Raw genomic sequence first — 27,624 nt, forward strand, 5'->3', positions numbered from 1 at the left:
ATCCATATGTCCAGATAAACTGTGTTTGTAATTCCCGTGTTGGATGTTGAATCTATGTTGGTTGAGGCGGCAATGCAGGGGTTGTGTAGTTCTCCCAATGTACTGCATTCCACACTGGCACTCAATGAGATAGATTACATACCGGGATTGGCATGTCATATTGGTTTTAATATGAAACTTATCCTTGGAGTGATTGGAACGGAAAGAGTCAGAGCCGTGTGTAATAACTTTGCAGCATTGGCAATTCTTGCTATTGCATTTAGTTACTTTTTGGGTGCTGTTTGGGTTGGTAGTGGTGGCACGTTTTTTCAGTTGTTTCGGTATACTTGGGGCAAGTTTTTGTTTGAGTGTTCTTGCTCTCCTATATGTAAATTTGGGATTCTCTGTGATGTTCTTCTCTAAATATGGATCGTTACGTAGAATATGCCAATGTTTTCTGATGGCAGCTTCTACTTCTTTGTGGTTGTTCGTATATGTGGTGATAAATCTGATCTCTGAGTTCCTATTGTCCCCCTCATTCTTCTTTATCCTTTTTCCTTTTTCTGTAGGTTGTAGGCATTCTGCTTGGGAATATTTACTGGCCCGACTTTTGGCATCCTTTATTAGTTTTTTCGGGTAGCCTTTTTCAGCAAACCTAGTCTCAATGATTTTAGCTTGTTCTTTAAAAGTGGTGTTGTCAGTGCAGTTTTTTCTTATCCTCCGAAATTGGCTGTAGGGTATGTTGTGTAACCATTTTTTATGATGGTTACTCTTGAAATTGAGATAGCTATTAGTGTCCACTGTTTTAAAATATGTTTCGGTTATGATTACGCTTTCATTGTGTTTGATGATTAAGTCTAAAAATTCAATTTTGTCTTTTTGGGCATTTAGGGTTAGTTTTATACCCCAGTTATTTCTATTTATTTCCCCAAAGTATTCATCGAGTGTTGTTTTTTCACCTTTCCAGATCATGAATAGGTCATCTATAAACCTGAAATATGTGATAAGGTGACCTTTATGTAATTCCTTTGGGATGATGTATAAATCCTCAAATACTCCCATAAAAATATTGGCATATGAGGGAGCCACTCTGGTCCCCATGGCCGTACCCCGAATCTGGTGGTAGATGGTGTTACCATATTCAAAATAATTGTTCTGGAGTATAAACTGTAGACATTGTATTAAGAATATCCTTTGTTCCTCTTTAATTAGTGTATCCTTTTCTAAGGTTAGTTCTACACATGTTAATCCGATGTGGTGGTCAATATTGCTATACAAAGCTGTGACGTCCATTGTAACAAACCAGTAATCATTTTGCCATGTTAGTTGTTGAAGTTTCTGAATGAGGTCCCCTGAGTCTTTAATGTGACTGGGTAAATTGATCACGTAAGGTTGAAGGAATAAATCTATATAATGTGATAAGTTACTGGTGAGACTCTGAACATTGGACACTATTGGGCGACCGGGTGGTGTTATAGGATTCTTGTGTATCTTAGGGAGGTGATAAAAGTATGGCTTGTTAGGTTGGATGATTGAAATGAATTTCTTTTCTTTTTTGTTTAGGTATCCTTTCAGGTAAGCGGTTTTAAAAATATATATATATATATAGCTCTAAAAAATAAAAAAATAAAAAAAAAAAAAAATTAGAAAACAATACAAACATTATTATAAGAGCCGCGGATAAGGGTGGTGGGTTAGTTATCCAAAATTGGGAGGAATACCATAAAGAAGCTCTAAATATCTTATCCGATCCTAATTACTACGAAAAAATTACTAGAGACCCCTTCTCGACCATCAACAAGGATTTTAATAATCTAATTAAAACAGCTTACCTGAAAGGATACCTAAACAAAAAAGAAAAGAAATTCATTTCAATCATCCAACCTAACAAGCCATACTTTTATCACCTCCCTAAGATACACAAGAATCCTATAACACCACCCGGTCGCCCAATAGTGTCCAATGTTCAGAGTCTCACCAGTAACTTATCACATTATATAGATTTATTCCTTCAACCTTACGTGATCAATTTACCCAGTCACATTAAAGACTCAGGGGACCTCATTCAGAAACTTCAACAACTAACATGGCAAAATGATTACTGGTTTGTTACAATGGACGTTACGGCTTTGTATAGCAATATTGACCACCTCATCGGATTAACATGTGTAGAACTAACCTTAGAAAAGGATACACTAATTAAAGAGGAACAAAGGATATTCTTAATACAATGTCTACAGTTTATACTCCAGAACAATTATTTTGAATATGGTAACACCATCTACCACCAGATTCGGGGTACGGCCATGGGGACCAGAGTGGCTCCCTCATATGCCAATATTTTTATGGGAGTATTTGAGGATTTATACATCATCCCAAAGGAATTACATAAAGGTCACCTTATCACATATTTCAGGTTTATAGATGACCTATTCATGATCTGGAAAGGTGAAAAAACAACACTCGATGAATACTTTGGGGAAATAAATAGAAATAACTGGGGTATAAAACTAACCCTAAATGCCCAAAAAGACAAAATTGAATTTTTAGACTTAATCATCAAACACAATGAAAGCGTAATCATAACCGAAACATATTTTAAAACAGTGGACACTAATAGCTATCTCAATTTCAAGAGTAACCATCATAAAAAATGGTTACACAACATACCCTACAGCCAATTTCGGAGGATAAGAAAAAACTGCACTGACAACACCACTTTTAAAGAACAAGCTAAAATCATTGAGACTAGGTTTGCTGAAAAAGGCTACCCGAAAAAACTAATAAAGGATGCCAAAAGTCGGGCCAGTAAATATTCCCAAGCAGAATGCCTACAACCTACAGAAAAAGGAAAAAGGATAAAGAAGAATGAGGGGGACAATAGGAACTCAGAGATCAGATTTATCACCACATATACGAACAACCACAAAGAAGTAGAAGCTGCCATCAGAAAACATTGGCATATTCTACGTAACGATCCATATTTAGAGAAGAACATCACAGAGAATCCCAAATTTACATATAGGAGAGCAAGAACACTCAAACAAAAACTTGCCCCAAGTATACCGAAACAACTGAAAAAACGTGCCACCACTACCAACCCAAACAGCACCCAAAAAGTAACTAAATGCAATAGCAAGAATTGCCAATGCTGCAAAGTTATTACACACGGCTCTGACTCTTTCCGTTCCAATCACTCCAAGGATAAGTTTCATATTAAAACCAATATGACATGCCAATCCCGGTATGTAATCTATCTCATTGAGTGCCAGTGTGGAATGCAGTACATTGGGAGAACTACACAACCCCTGCATTGCCGCCTCAACCAACATAGATTCAACATCCAACACGGGAATTACAAACACAGTTTATCTGGACATATGGATATTAAACATAAAAATAACATCAAGTACAATATTACCCCAATAGATCATGTTGAGGAAGAAACATCCAATAGATTTGAAATCCTCAAACGTAAGGAAATCTATTGGATGTTCAAACTAAAAACGCTTAAACCGCTGGGTCTAAACGAGGTCACTGAAACCATTTTAGTATAGCCCGTTTATACAACCTGTAACTTTGCATATAAACATATACCTACCTTACTTCACACCTCTAACCCAAGGCTATAGCAGTCCAGGCCATAACAATTGGGTAAGAAATAACCTTATCTAATCACTTGCACGCACACGAAGTACCATCCTCAAAATTCTAGCCATGCGTGTCTTTGAAATTTGACCTCTCCAGGCTTCCGTAGCTGTAGTTCTATTTCCCAGCGACGGCCATTTTAGTAGTTTTCACATCCACACCGGATTAAGAACGGTAATGTACCGATATATACAGACTACTTTAATTATCGATTATTTACTCATCATTTATAACTGTATTGTTTTATCCTAATAACTGTTTTTATATCACGTCAACTTTTATGCTACTTTTATTATATCTTATGTACTTGCATTCACGGACAGATCGATGACACCTGTCATCTATTGTTTTTCCTGCATGACGCTTCCCGCTCCGGTACCGGGAACGCGCCAAAAAATATGTATTTAATGGTAGTCCACCAACTGACTATGTAAAACCAACTGAAGAAGGATCCGTTCCGGATCCGAAACGCGTCTTGGTCTTAAATCATTTTTATTTATTTATCGAATAAACCACTTTTGAACGTAGTGCGCCGGGTCTTTGTCCATAAAGATCAAAGGGATAGCCTACCAGGTTTCAAGCAACGGAAACCCTCGACTGCATATTAGTATGATGCTTACAGGTATACAACAAGCCAAACACATGAGAACACTGCTGGATTTGATTGATACAGCTAACCTCACTGTATGAGGAGCTCTGCTGTCTGGATATAAGAGTTTCATTCTCTCTAATGCAGATTATGGAGAACATGCACATGACAGAACTTAGAGACCCTGGTAACAGTCTGCTAACAGTCCTTATAACCCAATTCTAACCAGGGGCCCAAGCTCTGATAAGTCTAATCTACCAGCGTACAGTACACAGGGGGGAGCTGTGATTGGTTTTCATGGGCAACTAGAAATATTCTGACTTTCAGACAGCTTGATAAATCTGCCCCATTATCTATTACATACCTACTAGAGAAGACTAGGTATATGCTTAGTCCATTCACAAACTCTGCACTTTATAGGCAGAAAGATGCAGGTTACTGACTTATCATGTAGCTTCCCATCAAAGATATAGATCTGAGCATCCATCAGGTAGATATTACAATACAGGGAACTATAAAGGAGATTTCAGCTTCTACCACGTGTAATGACCTGACGAGGGAGAGCACGGATCCTCACTTCACCTGATCATGAAAGGCATATACAAAATCCAACGCGTTTCAGACACACAATGAGTTCTTATTCATGGATAATACATTATAATGAAGTGAAACAATTTATAGCAGCTGGAGACTCCACTGAGTGAGCCTGACCAGCCCCCAAGGAAGTGGGTGTGTGTCAGGCTCAGTCAGCTGATGTCAACGTGTCTATGGTGACATAGTCATGTGATGTGGTCAGGAAGAAACCAGGGAAACAAAAGAATATAAATCTTATTGAAGTTTATCATAAAGTAATTATAAAGGAAGATGTTTTTTCTGTTGCAAAATGACCAGATCTGACATGATATGTCAACCAAAAAATGAGATATACATATGGAATCAGACAATCGAAGAATCTAAAACCATCATGCAAAGTGAATATAAAAACATATATTTTTATACATACCACTGCGAGAACTACAATGACCAGAAAGATACAAAAGACATTGAGTGATGAAATGTTTTTCAAGATGTAAACATTGTACATTAGTGAATCAGTGATGTAACATCAACTCATTGCGAACATTCATGCCCGAGGGCAACATAATATCAAGTAACATGATCCAATTAGTCTCACGGTCTAAAAGTAATTTGCGCATGTCACCTCCTCTTTTGGGCTTTTGTACTCTTTCAACAATAAAGGCATTTAAGCTATTGGTTTGTTTGTTATGCATATTGCAAAAATGAAAAGATGCTCCACTTATGTTTCTGCCTTCGTTGCCTACTATGTCATTTAGGTGTTCAAGCAACCTGATTTTAAATTTACGTGTTGTGCAACCTACATACATCATGTTGCATTGTGTGCATTGAACCACATAAACAACATTGCAGCTGCAAGTAAGATGTTGTTTGATATTGAACACAGTATCCCCGATAGTATTTTTGAAAATTTTTGTTGGTGTAATGAAAGCACAGGTCCGACACTGTCTGGAGCCACACCTGAAAAAACCCTGATTATGTAGCCAAAAAGAAGGTTTAGTATTGGGGCATGGCCTGACGTGCAATGTGAGCGGCGGCATGTAGCAGCGCTCCCGTCTCACCATCCTGAAATTATGCTGCCCGGGTTGTTCAGCCCAGTCCCGAACTTACCGGAATAGCGGTGACAGCTTCCAGGACCCATGGGCAGCGAAGCGGTGACATGCCGAGCCACCAGAAGAATAAAGGAGGTGAGGGAAAGGACAGCATGCCGGCCACACTGGCCAAAAAAATGGCGCCGCTGCAGCGGACCAGCTATAAGCAGCAGCATTGGGCCTGGAAAAACGTCCATGGCTTCACCTGAAGAGGCACAGCCGCAGGTGACCACCAGAGCGGCAAGGGGGAGAGAAAGTGCTGCAGACGCCATATTACCTGAGGGGCCTTCTCTACAGGACATTTGAAGTAGTCACACAAAGGGGGGCTGCTATAAGTGCTCTGGGCACTGAAATAGGAGAATTGTCAGAAGAAGTGGGACTTATCAGGCATGATATACGGAATGTTAATGAGAGAGTGCGTGAGGTGGAGAATCGAGTAGGAGTTTTGGAAGATAAGATACCGCCAATGCATTGTGATATGGGCAGAGTGGTGCACAATCTCTCTAACTTAAAATCCAAAGCAGATGATTTGGAAAACCGCTTTAGGAGAAATAACCTACGGCTGATTGGAATCCCTGAGAAGGTGAAGGGGCAGCAACCTGCTGAGTTCTTAGAGGACTGGTTTATAACTAAATTCGGTAAGGATACCGTGACACATTTGTTTGCTATTGAAAGGGCACACCGAGTCCCGGCTCGAGCACCTCCTGCTGGCGCTCCCCCATGGCCAATTCTTCTCCGGTTACTCCATTACCATGATAGAGATATTATATTGCGAGCAGCCAGAGATAAACCTGATCTTATGCTTGGTGGGAGTCGAGTTTCTATATTCCCGGATTTCTCAGCAGAAGTCCAAAAGAAATGGGCACAATATTTGGATATCAAGAAGCGCCTAAGAGTTTTACAGTTACTAATGCTATGCTCTATCTGGCTTGCTTAAGAGTAGTGGCTCTTGGAGAAACACATGTGTTCCTTACACCAGCAGATGCGCTGAACTGGTTGGATAATAATGAGAACAGACTGAGACGTCAAAATCTTGAGTAAGGACTTTGGTGACACCTAATGATCAAGGCGAATACAACAGTTTTGGCTATAGAAAGAAATGTACTCCACAAGATGTTCATTGAGCGTTGGAACAAGTTGATTCACCGATTTCTGTTTGATACGGGACTGGCTGAAAACCTGGGGCTCAAGTATCTACTCGGGAGTAGAAGTTATCTATGGATGTGACTAGAGATGAGCGAACACTAAAATGCTCGGCTACTCGTTATTCGAGACGAACTTTTCCCGATGCTCGAGTGCTCGTCTCGAATAACGAACCCCATTGAAGTCAATGGGAGACTCGAGCATTTTTCAAGGGGACCAAGGCTCTGCACAGGGAAGCTTGGCCAAACACCTGGGAACCTCAGAAAAGGATGAAAACACCACGGAAATGGACAGGAAACAGCAGGGGCAGCATGCATGGATGCCTCTGAGGCTGCCTAATCGCACCATTATGCCAAAATTATGGGCAACAGCATGGCCATGACAGAGTGACAGAATGAAGCTAGATAGCATCTAAAACATCCAATAATTGACCCTGACACTATAGGGGACGGCATGCAGAGGCAGCGGCAGCAGGCTAGAGAGTGTCATGGCGACATACCCTAAATGGACTCAGGCTTCAAACCAATGGGTGGCAGAGAGGAACCAAAGGAGGTGAGCAAGAAGCGCTCAAATAATATCGGTACATGATAAAAGTTTGCCAGTATATTTTGTGGATTACACAGCAGGGTGGCGACAAAGTTAACATGGAAGCCATGAAAACAACCCAAAATTCTGCCTGACACAGCTCGTTTGATAAGGGGACCATGTATGGAGGCAGTGAACTAGTAGTAGATTAAAGGTGCTGCAGTTCAAACTATGTTAGTTGGATCTTGGCATGGAGCTGGCGCTCCGCTGCCAGGCGAGCTTTCGCCAATCCAAGCCCCTGTCTCTAGGCTACTCCCCAAACAGCACTTCTAAGAACCTTTTGTATAAGATCAAGTGTAGTAGCGTTCTTATAAGTTTAGGATATGGCGGGTGAGGGGAATGTAAACAGATGCGCAAGAAGCGCTGAAATAATATCCCTAAATGGTAAAAGTTTGCAAGTATATTTTGTGGATTACACAGCAGGGTGGCGACAAAGTTAACAACTTTGATGTGGAATGCCCTGTAATAGCTCTTGGGCGGTGTGCCTTTTATCGCCTAGGCTCAGCAGTTTGAGCACCGCCTGCTGTCGCTTAGCGACGGCACTGCTGCTGTGCCTAGAGCTACCGACTGATGGCGCCGTGCCCACGGATGGTAGTTCGGAGGAGGAGGTGGAGGAGGGGTGGGAGGAGGAGGAGGCATAGTAGGCCTGAAACACCTGGACCGAGGTAGGCCCCGCAATCCTCGGCGTCGGCAGTATATGAGCAGCCCCAGGGTCAGACTCGGTCCCAGCCTCCACCAAGTTAACCCAATGTGCCGTCAGCGATATATAGTGGCCCTGCCCGGCAGCACTCGTCCACGTGTCCGTGGTCAGGTGGACCTTGTCAGAAACGGCGTTGGTCAGGGCACGGATGATGTTGTCTGACACGTGCTGGTGCAGGGCTGGGACGGCACATCGGGAAAAGTAGTGGCGGCTGGGGACCGAATACCGAGGGGCGGCCGCCGCCATGAGGTTGCGAAAGGCCTCGGTCTCTACTAGCCTATAGGGCAGCATCTCCAGGCTAAGCAATCTGGAGATGTGCACATTAAGGGCTTGGGCGTGCGGGTGGGTTGCACTATATTTGCGTTTCCGCTCCAGCGTCTGGGGTATGGAGAGCTGAACGCTGGTGGATGCTGTGGAGGATCGTGGAGGCGACGATGGGGTTTTTGTGCCAGGGTCCTGGGCAGGGGGCTGACTAGCAGCTGACACAGGGGAAGGAGCAGTGGTGTGCACGGCCGGAGGTGAACGGGCTTGTTGCCACTGAGTGGGGTGCTTAGCATTCATATGCCTGCGCATACTGGTGGTAGTTAAGCTAGTAGTGGTGGAACCCCTGCTGAGCCTGGTTTGGCAAATGTTGCACACCACAGTCCGTCGGTCATCCGGTGTTTCCTTAAAGAACCTCCACACTTCTGAAGATCTAGCCCTCGCCGCAAGAGCCCTCACCACGGGAGCTTCACTAGCACTAGTTGACAGTGGCGCTGATGCACCAGCTCTGGCCCTGCCTCTCCGTCTGGCCCCACCACTGCCTCTTCCAACCTGTTCTGGTCGAGGACTCTCCTCCGTCTCAGAAGCACTGTGTTCACCCGGCCTCTCAACCCAGCTTGGGTCTGTCACCTCATCATCCTCCGATCCCTCAGTCTGCTCCCCCCTCGGACTTCCTGCCCTGACAACAACTTCCCCACTGTCTGACAACCGTGTCTCCTCATCGTCGGACACCTCTTTACACACTTCCACTACGTCAAGAAGGTCATCATCACCCACAGACTGTGACTGGTGGAAAACCTGGGCATCGGAAAATTGCTCAGCAGCAACCGGACAAGTGGTTTGTGACTGTGGGAAGGGTCCAGAAAACAGTTCCTCAGAGTATGCCGGTTCAAATGCCAAATTTTCCTGGGAGGGGGCAGACTGGGGGGGAGGAGGCTGAGGTGCAGGAGCTGGAGGAGTGGGGATTTCGGTGACATGGGTGGACTGCGTGGAAGACTGACTGGTGGTGGACAAATTGCTCGAAGCATTGTCAGCAATCCACGAAATCACCTGTTCGCACTGTTCTGGCCTCAACAGTGCTCTACCACGAGTCCCAGTAACTTCAGACATGAACCTAGGGAGTGTAGCTCTGCGGCGTTCCCCTGCTCCCTCATCAGCAGGTGGTGTCTCACCCCGCCCAGGACCACGGCCTCTGACCCCTGCAGTAGTTGGACGCCCACGTCCCCGCCCTCGTCCTCTACCCCTAGCCCTCGGGTTAAACATTTTTAAAATGAGAGTTATAACTTTTTTTTTTTTTTTACTTCTTTTTGTTTTTTTTTGTGTTTTTTTGTGTTTTTTTTTTTTTTTTGTGTTTTTTGTTTTTTTTTGAGTTTTTAAAACCAAACAATCCTATCCTATTGCTATGGCTATTTTCTAGCCAAGTATCAAAGGAAGCACACTACTATGCCAGATGAGATGACACTGAGTTAGTGCCTAATAGAAATCCAACCCCTACTGAATTTTGCCACTTCGGCCTTTGCTATGGATATGTGCGCCACTAAGCGCAGAACACAGCGGTCGCAAGTCTCACTACAAATTGCTCAGAATTGGCAAGTACATGCACTGCAGAAACTACAGCCACCAGCAGATCAACCAGAAATCAAATATATAGAACGCTACTGTAGGCTTCAAGAAGCTGTTTGTATTCTCCTATGGCTATTTTCTAGCCAAGTATCAAAGGAAGCACACTACTATGCCAGATGAGATGACACTGAGTTATTGCCTAATAGAAATCCAACCCCTACTGAATTTTGCCACTTCGGCCTTTGCTATGGATATGTGCGCCACTAAGCGCAGAACACAGCGGTCGCAAGTCTCACTACAAATTGCTCAGAATTGGCAAGTACATGCACTGCAGAAACTACAGCCACCAGCAGATCAACCAGAAATCAAATATATAGAACGCTACTGTAGGCTTCAAGAAGCTGTTTGTATTCTCCTATGGCTATTTTCTAGCCAAGTATCAAAGGAAGCACACTACTATGCCAGATGAGATGACACTGAGTTATTGCCTAATAGAAATCCAACCCCTACTGAATTTTCCCACTTCGGTCTTTGCTATGGATATGTGTGCCACTAAGAGCTAAACACAACGGTAGCAAGTCCCCCTGCTAATTCCTCACAAAATGGTAAAAGATGCAAATTAAAATAAAAAAAGTAGAACGTTATTGTAGCCCTAAGAAGGGCTGTTGGGTTCTTTGAGAATCACTCCTGCCTAACAGTAAGCTAATAGAACACCCTAACGCTTTCCCTGACCAGCAGCAGCTCTCTCCCTAGCGGCATCCAGAGACAGAATGATCCGAGCAGCGCGGCCAGCGGCTAGTCTATCCCAGGGTCACCTGATCTGGCCAGCCAACCACTGCTATCGACGTGTAAGGGTACCACGTCATGCTGGGTGGAGTGCAGAGTCTCCTGGCTTGTGATTGGCTCTGTTTCTGGCCGCCAAAAAGCAAAACGGCGGGAGCTGCCATTTTCTCGAGCGGGCGAAGTATTCGTCCGAGTAACGAGCAGTTTCGAGTACCCTAATGCTCGACCGAGCATCAAGCTCGGACGAGCATGTTCGCTCATCTCTAGATGTGACAACTTTAACTATAGAGATGACTCCTGGCTTCAGGTTTTGGGCATGATTGTCTAATATGTCTTATATGGCTGTTTGTGTTTATTTGTTTTTTGGTTGCAGGTTTAGTTAAGGGGAAATTGTTCAAAGCAGACGGAGGGGCTATAGGTCCTGTTAGGATTGATATACCAGTGGGCCAACCACTCATTAGTACTGGAGAGAGGGAACCTTTCAGCCCATTTTTATGTTGGGAAACATGACAAATGTAATTAATGTGCTCTTTTGGAATGTGCGGGGATTGGGGGACACTGCCAAGAGATGTGCTGTATTCTCCACTTTACAACAATACCAACCAGCGATATGGTGTCTAGCAGAGACACACCTGGTAAAGGATAATCTATCTGCTATTCATAGGGCATGGATGTCTCATGAATTTCATTCTACATATACTACCCACTCTAGGGGTGTTAGTATACTAATAAATCAGGCTAATCCATTCTCCTGTGTAGAAAAACTAGTTGACCTGGAGGGGCGATTTATATGTCTTAAATGCAATTTTTATGAAGCGGTCTTGTTTCTATTTGCGGTGTACATCCCACCTCCATTTTCCAGTTAAAAGGGTGCTAAGTTTCATGGCAGCGTCTCCTGATATCCCAGTATTAATGGTGGGGGATTTTAACAATTATTTGAATCCACATATGGATAAATTTCATACAGGTTCAATACCACCTATAGTAGAGGCATCCTATATAAATAATCCAACTGATGACAATGAGAAAAGATGGATAGAGGCCCAAGAGCACTGTACGGATGTACGGATGTACGGATGACTGCTGAGAATAAACGATTCTTTAAACAGAAGATTTTTATAGAAGGGGAGAGTGCATTGATTAGTTAGAAAAGTATGTCTCCGGTATCTTTTTACCGAGGCTCACTCCGGAGATTAGCAGTCAATTGGAGGGACAGATCACTCTGGAAGAGCTGGAGGAGGCACTGGCGGAACTCGCCAATGATAAAGCACCAGGTTGTGATGGGCTGCCAGTAGAACTTTATAAATGACATAAGGATCTCCTGTTACCACCATTGCTGCAGGTTTTCAGAGAAGCATTTGAAACTGGCTGTCTGCCTTGAACAATGAGGGAGGCCGGGATTGTAGTGCTAGTGAAGCCAGGAAAAGATAGTACAGAACCCGACTCCTATAGACCTATATCCTTACTACCGGTTAATGTTAAACTATTGGCAAAGGTGTTAGCTAGACGCCTGTTGCCTTGATTCATGAGGATCAGTCTGGATTTATGACAAACAGATCTACGGCTATTAATCTTGGATGATTATGTTTGAATATCCATAGGGGGCGGCCTGACGAGGGGTTCCGGCTGTTGTTTCACTTGACACTGCCAAGGCTTTTGCACCGTCGAGTGGGACTATCTGTGGGTAGTAATGCGGAGGATGGGCTTCGGACCACAATACATGACATGGGTGCGTCTGTTATACTCACAGCTGACTGCTAGGGTAAGGGCAAATAGTTGTTTATCAGAAGCTTTCGGATTGGGGAGGTGTACAAGTCAGGGTTGTCCCCTACCCCCCTCCTCTTTGCGATAGCTATAGAACCTCTGTCCAGTCTGATGCGAATGATGCCAGAGATAAAAGGTTTCCCTCTAGGTACCAAAGAGGAGCGTATCTCATTGTACGCTGATGATGCCCTGTTATATTTGGGAGATGTGGACAACTCTATAGAACCGGTCATGGAAGTGATCAGGCAGTTTAGCGATAGATCGAGACTCAGGATAAACTGGGACAAATCGTCAATTCTCCCGTTGGCTGAGCTCTCAATGGACTCTCCGGTTCACGTATTGCCCCTAAAGATAGTAAGGAATTTAAATATCTTGGCATAACGGTATCCCCAGACCCAAGGGACTATATTGAAGATAATTTAACACCCCTATTGAATAAAAGTAAAAATAAGATAAAACGTGGTGTAGACTCCCTCTTTCTGTGATAGAAAGAGGAAACCTTATGTTGCTCTACATTTTGCATAACACAAGTGTTTTATAGCATGCAAAGTATGTTTCGAGAGCTGCTGTGGAAAAAGGGGCACCCTAGGATTAAAATAGAAACCGTGCAGAGAGCCAAAGATGGTGGAGGACTAGCTATACCTAATCTGTGGAACTACTTCCTGGCCGCACAGGCACAACAGCTAAGAGGCTGGGCACAGGATTTAGATGGAGTGGGGCCAAATGGAAGATTGGTGTCAGCAATGACTGGTATGGTACCACCAATTGAAGCAGTTGAGATAGAAAAACTAGGAACAATTAATGTATTAAGGTGCCCGACTTTGGCCCTACTGTCGAAGACCTGAAGTAATATTAAAAGGGATTCAGGTGTATTGTGAATATTTTCCTATTTGGCACAATCCACAACTTCCTGAGATGTTCAGACTTAAAGGGTTTTCCCCATGGGAGGGCAGATGAATATGGTTCCTTCATCAATTAATAGATGGTGAGACTTTTAAATCCTTTGAGCAGCTGCAAGAGTCCTTTCATCTACCACATACACAATTCTATAAATTTCTGCAACTAAGACATGCATATGAAAAGACGGTCAGAGATGGAAGGATTCAAACGTCAAATCACAGTGTCCTAAAATTAGCAGTGGGAGGGGGTCCGAGTAGGGGAATTACTAGTATTTACTCTAGCTTGTTGGAAGAACACCTGAAAGAACACCCTCTTACTATAAGGGACAAATGGGAAGCTGATGTGGGGGAAATCTCTGACACTCAGTGGGATGTAGTCTTGGAGAGCATAACATCATTGCCATCAGAGGCCCAAAGATTATCACAGCTTTATATCCTGCATAGGGTGTATAAGACACCAAGCATGCTCCATAAAATAGGCATTCGATCTGATTCTTGCTGCCCCAGATGTTCAACTCCAAATGCTAAACTTCTCCATATCATGTGGGAGTGTAGGGAGTTGGGGGAATTCTGGAAACAGGTTCTTCATCTAATTTGTAGAGTACTGTCAGTGGATTTGGAACCGGACCCGAGGGTTTGCTTGTTGGGACTGATCGAAAGTGACACCATAGAACTACCCCGTCATGCACACAGAAATTACAATACTTGACACGCAAAGCCATAGCGGCTCGGTGAATTCAAACCTCGGCACCTACGATGCAGGAGTTTATAAACAAAGTCAATAACATAATTAGGTTGGAATGGGGGGTGTATTTCAAAAAGGAAATGTTCCAAAAAATTTGATAAGAAATGGGGTAGGTGGCTGGATACGGCGGGATTACCAAACAAAGCACTGACAGATTTGCAAAACAGCTCTCGCTATCAAATGATGTTGTTAAGAACATAAAGATGTTGCCTTGGGCCTTTTCACTGTGGGGCTTTCCTAATGCTCTTGGATTATAATGGTATAAGGCTAACCACTCTCTAGTAAGATCTATATGGTCTAGATAAGCGGCCATTTGGTACAAACACAAATTAAGCCTTAACCCGTCTGCTGTAAGGCAAAGGGTGGGAGGGGGGAGGGATTGGGATGTTCTAATGCTTCATTGTGTTGGTCTTTTGTGTTATGACTGTTTTTTTTGTTAAAAAAAAACTTGTAAAAAACCACAATAAAGATGTTTTGATTTAAAAAAGAAGGTTTAGTATTCTCTTTTATGAGAGAAGGGGACAGTATGCCGCCAAGGGTACAACCCCGTGTTGCCACAACCCTGCACCCCTCTCCCAAAATCTGTACCAACTTGTCATCGTCAATTAACAGAGGAAGATACTTGAAAATTATTTGTTTAATTTTATAAGACTGAGAACTATATTGTAGCGAGAGTGTCGGTGTGACACAAGTGGCATTTTTGTGAGTAGGTCGAGACCTCTTCTGAAATAGAAGATCCTAATCTCTCTTGAGAGCGATGTCATTTGCTTGTTGGGTATCCACTGTGGGTATCCTCTGTGTGTCAATCTCTGTGAGATATTCAAAGTTTCTTGCTGAAAATCAGAATCAGGGCTGCAATTTCTTTTACTGCGGATCATCTCACCAACTGGTATTGATCTAACAGTAGGTTTAGGATATTGGCTTCTGTAATGTAAAATTGTGTTTCCAGCCGTGGGCTTCCTAAAAGTGCTGGTTGCAACCGTCTCACCAACAACCCCCTGCAACCTCAGTTGTAACCTCAGTTGCATGGGAATAGTGTGTGAAACATAAATTGCAACCATTTTGATTAATGTATTGGACACATGAGTGTCCTCAGTTGCATGGGAATAGTGTGTGAAACATAAATTGCAACCATTTTGATTAATGTATTGGACACATGAGTGTATGGCAGATACATCGACCCTCCAAATACTGGACAAAAATGGGTTCTCCTCTGTGTAAAAATACTACATGACATGACATGACCAAGTTAGCCAATGAGGGTGATTATTTCACTCCCATCGCCACACTCTGCACTTGCAGGAAGAATTTGTTAAATAACATCTACTACATAACATCACTACTTTATTCTTTGGTTTGGTACAATCGCGGTGATACCAAATTTATTCAGGTTTTATTGCGCTTTAATTAGAGATGAGCGAACATACTCGTCCGAGCTTGATGCTCGTTCGAGCATTAGCGTACTCGAAACTGCTCGTTGCTCGGACGAATACTTCACCCGCTCGAGAAAATGGCAGCTCCCGCCGTTTTGCTTTTTGGCGGCCAGAAACAGAGCCAATCACAAGCCAGGAGACTCTGCACTCCACCCAGCATGACGTGGTACCCTTACACGTCGATAGCAGTGGTTGGCTGGCCAGATCAGGTGACCCTGGGATAGACTAGCCGCTGCCCGCGCTGCTCGGATCATTCTGTGTCTGGATGCCGCTAGGGAAAGAGCTGCTGCTGGTCAGGGAAAGCGTTAGGGTGTTCTATTAGAATAGTGTTAGGCAGGAGTGATTCAACAAGAACCCAACAGCCCTTCTTAGGGCTACAATAACGTTATACTTTTTTTTTTTTTGTTTGCTTGTGGCTGGGCTTGCTGGCACTAGTAGTGCAGCTAGTACCATATTGTGAGGAATTTGCAGGGGGACTTGCTACCGTTGTGTTTAGCTCTTAGTGACACACATATCCACCTCAAACACCAAAGTGGGAAAATTTATTAGGGGTTGGATTTCAATTAGGCACAGTCTGGCAGTTTCTTTTTATTTTACGTTTATTTTTTCATAACTCAGCGTCATCTCATCAGTGTGCTTTCATACTTGGCAAGAAAATAGCCAAAGGAGAATCCAAACGGCTTACTTACGCCTACAATAGCGTGATATATATTTTATTTCTGGTTGATCTGCTGGTGGCTGTCCTTGCTGCAGTGCATCTACTAGCCAATTGTGAGGAATTTGGAGTGAGACTTGCGACCGCTGTGTTTAGCGCTTAGTGACGCACATATCCATCGCAAAGACCGAAGTGGGAAAATTTATTAGGGGTTGGATTTCAATTAGGCACAGTCTGGCAGTTTCTTTTTATTTTACGTTTATTTTTTCATAACTCAGCGTCATCTCATCAGTGTGCTTTCATACTTGGCTAGAAAATAGCCAGAGGAGAATCCAAATGGCTTACTTACGCCTACAATAGCGTTATATATATTTTATTTCTGGTTGATCTGCTGGTGGCTGTCCTTGCTGCAGTGCATCTACTAGCCAATTGTGAGGAATTTGGAGTGAGACTTGCGACCGCTGTGTTTAGCGCTTAGTGACGCACATATCCATCGCAAAGACCGAAGTGGGAAAATTTATTAGGGGTTGGATTTCAATTAGGCACAGTCTGGCAGTTTCTTTTTATTTTACGTTTATTTTCTCATAACTCAGCATCATCTCATCAGTGTGCTTTCATACTTGGCTAGAAAATAGCCAAAGGAGAATCCAAACGGCTTACTTACGCCTACAATAGCGTTATATATATTTTATTTCTGGTTGATCTGCTGGTGGCTGTCCTTGCTGCAGTGCATCTACTAGCCAATTGTGAGGAATTTGGAGTGAGACTTGCGACCGCTGTGTTTAGCGCTTAGTGACGCACATATCCATCGCAAAGACCGAAGTGGGAAAATTTATTAGGGGTTGGATTTCAATTAGGCACAGTCTGGCAGTTTCTTTTTAATTTTACGTTTATTTTTTCATAACTCAGCGTCATCTCATCAGTGTGCTTTCATACTTGGCTAGAAAATAGCCAAAGGAGAATCCAAACGGCTTACTTACGCCTAAAATAGCGTGATATATATTTTATTTCTGGTTGATCTGCTGGTGGCTGTCCTTGCTGCAGTGCATCTACTAGCCAATTGTGAGGAATTTGGAGTGAGACTTGCGACCGCTGTGTTTAGCGCTTAGTGACGCACATATCCATCGCAAAGACCGAAGTGGGAAAATTTATTAGGGGTTGGATTTCAATTAGGCACAGTCTGGCAGTTTCTTTTTATTTTACGTTTATTTTTTCATAACTCAGCGTCATCTCATCAGTGTGCTTTCATACTTGGCAAGAAAATAGCCAAAGGAGAATCCAAACGGCTTACTTACGCCTACAATAGCGTGATATATATTTTATTTCTGGTTGATCTGCTGGTGGCTGTCCTTGCTGCAGTGCATCTACTAGCCAATTGTGAGGAATTTGGAGTGAGACTTGCGACCGCTGTGTTTAGCGCTTAGTGACGCACATATCCATCGCAAAGACCGAAGTGGGAAAATTTATATGGGGTTGGATTTCAATTAGGCACAGTCTGCCATTTCCTTTTTATTTTACGTTTATTTTTTCATAACTCAGCGTCATCTCATCTGGCATAGCAGTGTGCTTTCATACTTGGCTAGAAAATAGCCATAGCAATAGGATAGCATCGTTTGGTTTTAAAAACTAAAAAACACAAAAAAAACTAAAAAACACAAAAAAACACAAAAAAAAGTTAAAAAAAAATTAAAGTTATAACTTTCATTTTCAAAATGTTTAACCCGAGGGCTAGGGGAAGAGGACGAGGGCGGGGACGTGGGCGTCCAACTACTGCAGGGGTCAGAGGCCGTGGTCCTGGGCGGGGTGAGACACCACCTGCTTATGAGGGAGCAGGGGAACGCCGCAGAGCTACACTCCCTAGGTTCATGTCTGAAGTTACTGGGACTCGTGGTAGAGCACTGTTGAGGCCAGAACAGTGCAAACAGGTGATGTCGTGGATTGCCGACAATGCTTCGAGCAATTTGTCCACCAGTCAGTCTTCCACGCAGTCCACCCATGTCACCGAAATCGGCACTCCTCCAGCTCCTGCACCTCAGCCTCCTCCCCCCCAGTCTGCCCCCTCCCAGGAAAATTTGGCATTTGAACCAGCATACTCTGAGGAACTTTTTTCTGGACCCTTCCCACAGTCACAAACCACTTGTCCGGTTGCTGCTGAGCAATTTTCCGATGCCCAGGTTTTCCACCAGTCGCAGTCTGTGGGTGATGATGACCTTCTTGACGTAGTGGAAGAAGTGTGTAAAGAGGTGTCTGACGATGAGGAGACACGGTTGTCAGACAGTGGTGAAGTTGTTGTCAGGGCAGGAAGTCCGAGGGGGGAGCAGACCGAGGGATCGGAGGATGATGAGGTGACAGACCCAAGCTGGGTTGAGAGGCCGGGTGAACACAGTGCTTCTGAGACGGAGGAGAGTCCTCGACCAGAACAGGTTGGAAGAGGCAGTGGTGGGGCCAGACGGAGAGGCAGGGCCAGAGCAGGTGCATCAGCGCCAAATGTGTCACGTAGTGAAGCTCCCAATGGCGAGGGCTCCCGCGGCGAGGGCTAGATTTTCAGAAGTCTGGAGGTTCTTTAAGGAAACACCGGATGACCGACGGACTGTGGTGTGCAACCTTTGCCAAACCAGGATCAGCAGGGGTTCCACCACTACTAGCTTAACTACCACCAGTATGCGCAGGCATATGAATGCTAAGCACCCCACTCAGTGGCACCAAGCCCGTTCACCTCCGGCCGTGCACACCACTGCTCCTTCCCCTGTGTCAGCTGATAGTCAGCCCCCTGCCCAGGACCCTGGCACAAAAACCCCATCGTCGCCTCCACGATTTTCCACAGCATCCACCAGCGTTCAGCTCTCCATACCCCAGACGCTGGAGCGGAAACGGAAATATAGTGCAACCCACCCGCACGCCCAAGCCCTTAATGTCCACATCTCCAGATTGCTTAGCCTGGAGATGCTGCCCTATAGGCTAGTAGAGACCGAGGCCTTTCGCAACCTCATGGCGGCGGCCGCCCCTCGGTATTCGGTCCCCAGCCGCCACTACTTTTCCCGATGTGCTGTCCCAGCCCTGCACCAGCACATGTCAGACAACATCATCCGTGCCCTGACCAACGCCGTTTCTGACAAGGTCCACCTGACCACGGACACGTGGACGAGTGCTGCCGGGCAGGGCCACTATATATCGCTGACGGCACATTGGGTTAACTTGGTGGAGGCTGGGACCGAGTCTGACCCTGGGGCTGGTCATATACTGCCGACGCCGAGGATTGCGGGGCCTACCTCAGTCCAGGTCTTTCAGGCCTACTATGCCTCCTCCTCCTCCCACCCCTCCTCCACCTCCTCCTCCGAACTACCATCCGTGGGCATGGCGCCATCAGTCGGTAGCTCTAGGCACAGCAGCAGTGCCGTCGCTAAGCGACAGCAGGCGGTGCTCAAACTGCTGAGCCTAGGCGATAAAAGGCACACCGCCCAAGAGCTATTACAGGGCATCACGGCGCAGACTGATCTGTGGCTGGCACCGCTGAACCTGAAGCCAGGCATGGTTGTGTGAGACAACGGCCGTAACCTGGTGGCGGCTCTGCAACTCGGCAGACTGACACATGTGCCATGCCTGGCCCATGTGTTAAATCTGATAGTTCAGCGTTTCCTCAAGACATACCCCAATCTGTCTGATTTGCTCACGAAGGTGCGCCGCATCTGTGCGCATTTCAGGAAGTCCAGCACAGATGCTGCCACTCTCAGGGCAGCGCAGCGCCGCCTCCAACTGCCTGCTCACCGACTGTTGTGCGACGTGCCCACGAGGTGGAATTCAACATTAACCATGTTATCCAGAGTTTACAAGCAGCGCAGAGCGATTGTAGACTGCCAGATGTCAACTTCCACCAGAACTGGTAGTCAGGTCAGTCAGCTTCCTCAAGTCTACAATGAGGAGTGGACGTGGATGTCTGATATCTGTCAGGTGCTGAGTAACTTTGAGGAGTCCACACAGATGGTCAGTGGCGATGCCGCCATCATCAGCCTCACCATCCCGCTGCTTGGCCTGTTGAAAAACTCTCTGATCAGCATGAAGTCAGAAGCTTTGCGCTCGTCACAAGAGACGGGGGAAGAAGATTCCCTTGTTGATAGCCAAAGCACCCTTAGGTCTGTTTCTCAGCGCATATCGGAGGAGGTGGAGGTGGAGGAGGATGAGGAGGAAGAAGAGGAGAATGTTGGCGAGACACAAGAGGGGACCATTGTTGAGTCCTTCACTGTTCAGTGTGTATGGGCAGAAGAAGAGGAGTTGGAGGAGGAGGAAATGGACAGTCAGGCCAGTGAGGGGAGTGAATTCTTACGTGTTGGTACTCTGGCGCATATGGCAGATTTCATGCTAGGCTGCCTATCCCGTGACCCTCGCGTTCAAAGAATTTATTCCAGCACCGATTACTGGGTATTCACTCTCCTGGACCCACGGTACAAGCAAAATCTTTCCACTCTCATCCCTGGAGAGGAAAGGAGTGTGAGAATGCATGAATACCAGCAGGCCCTGGTGCACAAGCTGAAACACTATTTCCCTTCTGACAGCGCTAGCGGCAGAGTGCGTAGTTCTGCGGGACAAGTAGCGAGGGAGAGTAGGCGAGCAGGCAGCTTGTCCAGCACTGGCAAGGGTACGCTTTACAAGGCTTTTGACAGCTTTATGTCACCCCAGCAAGACACTGTCACCTGTCCCCAGTCTCGGCAGAGTAGGGCTGATCTTTACAGAAAGATGGTGAGGGAGTACGTAGCTGACCATACCATCGTCCTAAATGATCACACAGCTCCCTACAACTACTGGGTTTCAAAGCTGGACATGTGGCACGAACTGGCGCTGTACGCCTTGGAGGTTCTTGCCTGCCCTGCCGCTAGCGTGTTGTCCGAGCGGGTTTTCAGTGCAGCTGGTGGCATCATCACCGATAAGCGTACACGCCTGTCGACTGACAGCGCTGACAGGCTGACGCTTATTAAGATGAATAAAGCCTGGATTTCTCATAATTTCCAATCTCCACCAGGTGAAGGAAGCTCAACCTGAATAATTTATCCACTCCTCCTCCTCCTCATTTTCCTCCTTCTCCTCCTCTTTGTACACTAAAGCAGAGGAAACTGGCTATTTTTTGACAGGGCCCACTGGCTCTAGCTATAGTACTTTATGCATTTAATTTTTCTGGAGGGCCACCTACCCGGTCCTCTGTTTTAAACAATTTTTGGGAGTGCCACATACAGGCACTCAATCTATTCAATTTTTCTGGAGGGCCACCTACCTGCTCCTCTGGTTTGAAAACTTTTTTGGACTGCCACATACAGGCACTCAATCTATTTCATTTTTCTGGAGGGCCACCTACCTGCTCCTCTGGTTTGAAAACTTTTTTGGACTGCCACATACAGGCACTCAATCTATTTCATTTTTCTGGAGGGCCACCTACCTGCTCCTCTGGTTTGAAAACTTTTTTGGACTGCCACATACAGGCACTCAATCTATTTCATTTTTCTGGAGGGCCACCTACCTGCTCCTCTGGTTTGAAAACTTTTTTGGACTGCCACATACAGGCACTCAATCTATTTCATTTTTCTGGAGGGCCACCTACCTGCTCCTCTGGTTTGAAAACTTTTTTGGACTGCCACATACAGGCACTCAATCTATTTCATTTTTCTGGAGGGCCACCTACCTGCTCCTCTGGTTTGAAAACTTTTTTGGACTGCCACATACAGGCACTATCCAAATTAAATTGTCTCCATAGCAGCCTCCACACGTTGTCTCCATTGCTACCTCCAAAAGTCGTCCATATAGCTGCCTCCATACATCGTCCCCTTATCAAACGAGGTGTGTCAGGCAGAAATTTGGGTTGTTTTCATGGATTCCACATCAAAGTTGTTAACTTTGTCGCCACCCTGCTGTGTTATCCACAAAATATACTGGCAAACTTTTACCATTTAGGGATATTATTTCAGCGCTTCTTGCGCATCTGTTTACATTCCCCTCACCCGCCATATCCCAAACTTATAAGAACGCTACTACACTTAACTTGGTGCACGCTGGGACTGAGTCTGACCCTGGGGCTGGTCATATACTGCCGACGCAGAGGATTGCGGGGCCTACCTCGGTCCAGGTCTCAAAGGCCTACTATACCTCCTCCTCCTCCCACCCCTCCTCCACCTCCTCCTCCTCCGAATTACCATCCGTGGCCATGGCGCCATCAGTCGGTAGCTCTAGGCACAGCAGCAGTGCCGTCGCTAAGCGACAGCAGGCGGTGCTCAAACTGCTGAGCCTAGGCGATAAATGGCACACCGCCCAAGAGCTATTACAGGGCATTCCACATCAAACTTGTTAACTTTGTCGCCACCCTGCTGTGTAATCCACAAAATATACTGGCAAACGTTTATCATTTACCAATATTATTTCAGCGCTTCTTGCGCATCTGTTTACATTCCCCTCACCCGCCATATCCTAAACTTATAAGAACGCTACTACACTGGATCTTATACAAAAGGTTCTTAGAAGTGCTGTTTGGGGAGTAGCCTAGAGACAGGGGCTTGGATTGGCGAAAGCTCGCCTGGCAGCGGAGCGCCAGCTCCATGCCAAGATCCAACTAACATAGTTTGAACTGCAGCACCTTTAATCTACTACTAGTTCACTGCCTCCATACATGGTCCCCTTATCAAACGAGCTGTGTCAGGCAGAATTTTGGGTTGTTTTCATGGCTTCCATGTTAACTTTGTCGCCACCCTGCTGTGTAATCCACAAAATATACTGGCAAACTTTTATCATGTACCGATATTATTTGAGCGCTTCTTGCTCACCTCCTTTGGTTCCTCTCTGCCACCCATTGGTTTGAAGCCTGAGTCCATTTAGGGTATGTCGCCATGCCACTCTCTAGCCTGCCGCTGCTGCCGCTGCCTCTGCATGCCGTCCCCTATAGTGTCAGGGTCAATTATTGGATGTTTTAGATGCTATCTAGCTTCATTCTGTCACTCTGTCATGGCCATGCTGTTGCCCATAATTTTGGCATAATGGTGCGATTAAGCAGCCTCAGAGGCATCCATGCATGCTGCCCCTGCTGTTTCCTGTCCATTTCCGTGGTGTTTCCATCCTTTTCTGAGGTTCCCAGGTGTTTGGCCAAGCTTCCCTGTGCAGAGCCTTGGTCCCCTTGAAAAATGCTCGAGTCTCCCATTGACTTCAATGGGGCTCGTTATTCGAGACGAGCACTCGAGCATCGGGAAAAGTTCGTCTCGAATAACAAGTACCCGAGCATTTTAGGGCTCGCTCATCTCTAGCTTTAATACATTTTCAAAAATTAAACAAATGTGTACGAAAAAGGAAAAAAAATTTTTGCCATCTTCTGGAGCTGTGTGATATGTCACTTTTTGTGAAACGTTTTCATTGCTACCATTTTGAGGACTATGCAACATTTTAATCACTTTTCATTACATTTTTTATGTCATGTAAAAAGGTGTAAGAGTTGCATTTTGGACATTTGGGCGCCATTTCCCATCTCGGAGGTCACCGCCGGTTATAACCGCCGGCAAAAAAGGGGTTAGCACCCGTGATCAGTGAAAGCAAAGCCCATATCAGTATGAAGAGGGCTCAGCCCGTGAACCCTCTTTGTACACCCTTCATAGCTCTGCGGCGGATATATACATCGCAAAGTGTGAAGGGGTTAATGCGGAGGGTGGGAGGTTGAGCAGAGGGGTTATTGGTGGCAACGCTAGTCCTGTGAAAACTGGTGGTTTTGTTGTATATTTTGATAGCTTTTCGGGATGAAGGAGTTCCGAAATCTCACCACGCGTCAATTGATTTGGCGGTACCGCTCGCTGAATATGCCAACCTGATCTGGGTGCCCAGGGTCACGTGACAGGATGCCGTGAGCACCTGGTGGGTGCTAAGCGCTGGACAGGTGGCAGGGTGAGAGGGGGGCAACCATGCAGGCGTGGCTTTTCCAGGTTGCGCCTTCTCCACCCCCCTGTTGCAGAAGTGCATATCTCCGGAGTCACTCCGGTTGCTGGGCAGGTTAGGAGGATGAAGAAAATAAAAGAGTCATCTGGAGAGTGGACCTAAAGTCAGAATTTTGCCTTTGATGGCGAGTTGTTGTCCAGTTTAGCTGGTTAATTACACCACTTCATTGAGGTTTTACACCCGGCTTTTCGCTATTTTGCTGATAATTGCAATCTTTTGCAAGAACGGGAACATATAAATATCTGTAAGGTGACAACCGTTGGTTTATATAGATTGGTAAAAGCCTCAGCTAGTATGTTTAAGAATAGGAGGTTACTATAAACAATGTCATCTATAATCAAAGCTGTCAATATCAGATGTAAAAGTTAAATACTTCTTTTGTATCCGTTCATTGGCAATTGCGATTTATAGTACACGTTAACAATAACAGAATATTTAAGCCTCTTAAAAGTGCTTACCTTGGCAGAAGGGGTAAATTTTGGTGTATGGCTTAAAAGCTTGGAGGTAAGGAAAGATAAATTGTGTTAAACCTGGATTTGCTGTGGGGAGTATAAAGGATTAAATATATAAACTGTAAATAGAGAAAGGAAAAATGGCCCCTAAGAAACCCGAGTGTAAGTCAGTTGGGCTAGATAAGATGTGGAAACCATCACCAACAAAAACAAGGCAAAACACTAGAGAGGACAGCCAGCCCCAAGCATCTGGAGGATCTAGGTTTTCACTGCTGGGGAGGGAAGCAGGCCCTGAAAGTAAAGGGATCTTAGATCAAATTTCAGCGACAGTTCAAGAAACTAAGAGTAAGTTATAGAAGTTTAGAAAGAAATTAGTAATGAAAGAGTGGATATCACTATAATAAGGGAAGATCTAACCTCGCTGACGGAGAAGTTTAAGACTGTTAACAAAGGTTTAACCAAGGTGGAAGATGAAGTTAAAAAAACACAAGAGGAGGTAAAGGGATTACAAGTAGAAAATCAAAGTCTTAAAAATAAATTAATAGATCTTAAAAACCGTTCTAGAAGACCAAACATTAGAATAGTAGGTTAACGATTGGGGGAGTGAGGGGGGGGGGGGGGGGGAAGGATAATGCAAAGAACATAAATGGCTTTTGGAAATATTTGGAGAAGAAAATCTTTACACAAATTTTCTAAAAGAGAGAGCCTATAGAATCCCCTTTAAAAAACCCATACCTGGTTCGTTTCCAAGAACTATACTGGCAAAATGTTTAAATTGCCAGGATAGGGACTACAGTTTAAAAAATACAAGAGCAAATTAGGAAAAACTGATGATAAATGGCAAACCGTGGCTATTTTTCCAGATTATGCAAAAGAAACACAAAGGACTAGAGCAAGTTTTAAAATGGGGAAAAAAGGTTACATGATGCGAATGTCCAGTTCTCCCTACTCTTTCCAGCCAGCCAGACTGAGGATTATTTACAGTAACAAAACTTGGTTCTTTGAGAGCTCAGCAGAGGCCTCAAAATGGCTGGAGGAGCATGGATTAGTGGGAAATGAGAAATGGGTATGCAAGTAAGATAGGGTGAGGACTGATATTTAGAAATAAATTTGTTGATGTGATGGCTATTAGATGGTGTGGGGGGTGGGGGTGACAGCAACTTTGAGGAATCATCAATACGTAAAAAAATTGTGCATCAGGTAGGGGAATGGCTGGGGAGCGTTTGACCAGGGAGGAAAAGCTACGTTTTTTTTTCTTTCCCGTAGACCATGGCTGGTGATGTAAAGATTCTATGTTGGAATGTAAGGAAATGTGGTATGATATTTCATGTGGTTAACAAACATTTACCTGCTATCATAGCGTTAACAGAGACCCAGAATATCGGAGCAGGATTATAAAACGATGGATAGGATGGGAATTTCATTCATTCGGGGATATTTTCTCTAGAGGAATATCAGTTGTTATCCATTTGAAAATCGATTTTTGTTTATTGGGAAAAAAGTTAATCTACAATCTTAATACACTGTTTATTGAACAAGATCGTATGTATTTTGGGGTTTTTGTACATACCCCCTCACTCCTCTCTTGAGATATTAATCAAACTAATAAAATATAGAGGGTAACGATAAAGTATTAGAGATATGCGAGATTTGGATATGATCTTTGATTGGAAGTTAGATCGATTAAATTTAACTGATAACTCCAAGGAAAGAACACCAGAGGGGCACGAATTGGTTAATTTTTGTCAAGATGTAGGGTGGTTTTATATATGGAGGGTAAATTATGGGGGGAAGAAAGCTTTCTCATGCTATAGCAGAACCCATGGAACTCAAGGATATTTCATGGACTAGCTAGTAAGGGTTTTCTTGAGAATATACTGAAGTTGAATTATGAACCCATCACAATATAAGATCATGCCCCAGTAATGGTAACATTGAAAGGATCTATGAGGGCACAATATTCTTTGCAGCATAAAAGAGATATAAATTCCATGATAAAAGAATTTTGGATAAATAACTTCAACTCCACTTCTACATTGGTGGTATGGGATACATCAAAGATGTTTATGAGAAACTTACTATCCCATCGCATTAATGTAGCTAAAAGGAAAGCTGTAGCTAGTCAGAAAGAGGAGAAACTAAAGAACAGGGTAGTTTGGAATGATTAAAACATTTTGATAAAGCAAGAGATAAATATAATGAATTCTTGAGAGAAATTTTATAGAGGGTGGAAAACCAGGGAAATTCCTGGCTAAAATAATACAAAACAGTAAGGAGGTGTTATAGGCTTATGCATATAACAGCTATAGAGGGGAGTGATGGTCAACTATGCAATAATTTGGAACAGATATGTCAGGAATTTAGGAACTTATAGAGACATTTATACAAATCCTCTTCTGAGGAAACCGGAGCACGCATAAAAACTTTTTACAAAAAAATCGAATTCCCGCAAGTAACAACTGCACTGGAAGAGATGCTGGATGCCACGATCACCATTAAAGAATTAAAGGAAACTGTAGATGTATGTACCAAAGTTTCAGCCTTGGCCCAGATGGATTTCCATTTGGGTTATATAGGAAATACAACGAGGTCCTATTGCCAATGTTGTTCGCCACAATGGAGGAAATCTTTAGGAAAGGAAAAGTTACAGAATCTATTGATGAAGCAAGTGTAATCCTTATCCCAAAAAAGACAAGTACTGTACCTTAAAGATATGGGCTCATACAGACCCATTTCCCTTATGAATACTGACGCTAAAATAGTGACGAAGATATTGGTAAGGAGACTTCAGAAAGTAATATCTAC

Source organism: Engystomops pustulosus, chromosome 5, assembly GCF_040894005.1.
Source record: "Engystomops pustulosus chromosome 5, aEngPut4.maternal, whole genome shotgun sequence".
NCBI lineage: Eukaryota > Metazoa > Chordata > Amphibia > Anura > Leptodactylidae > Engystomops > Engystomops pustulosus.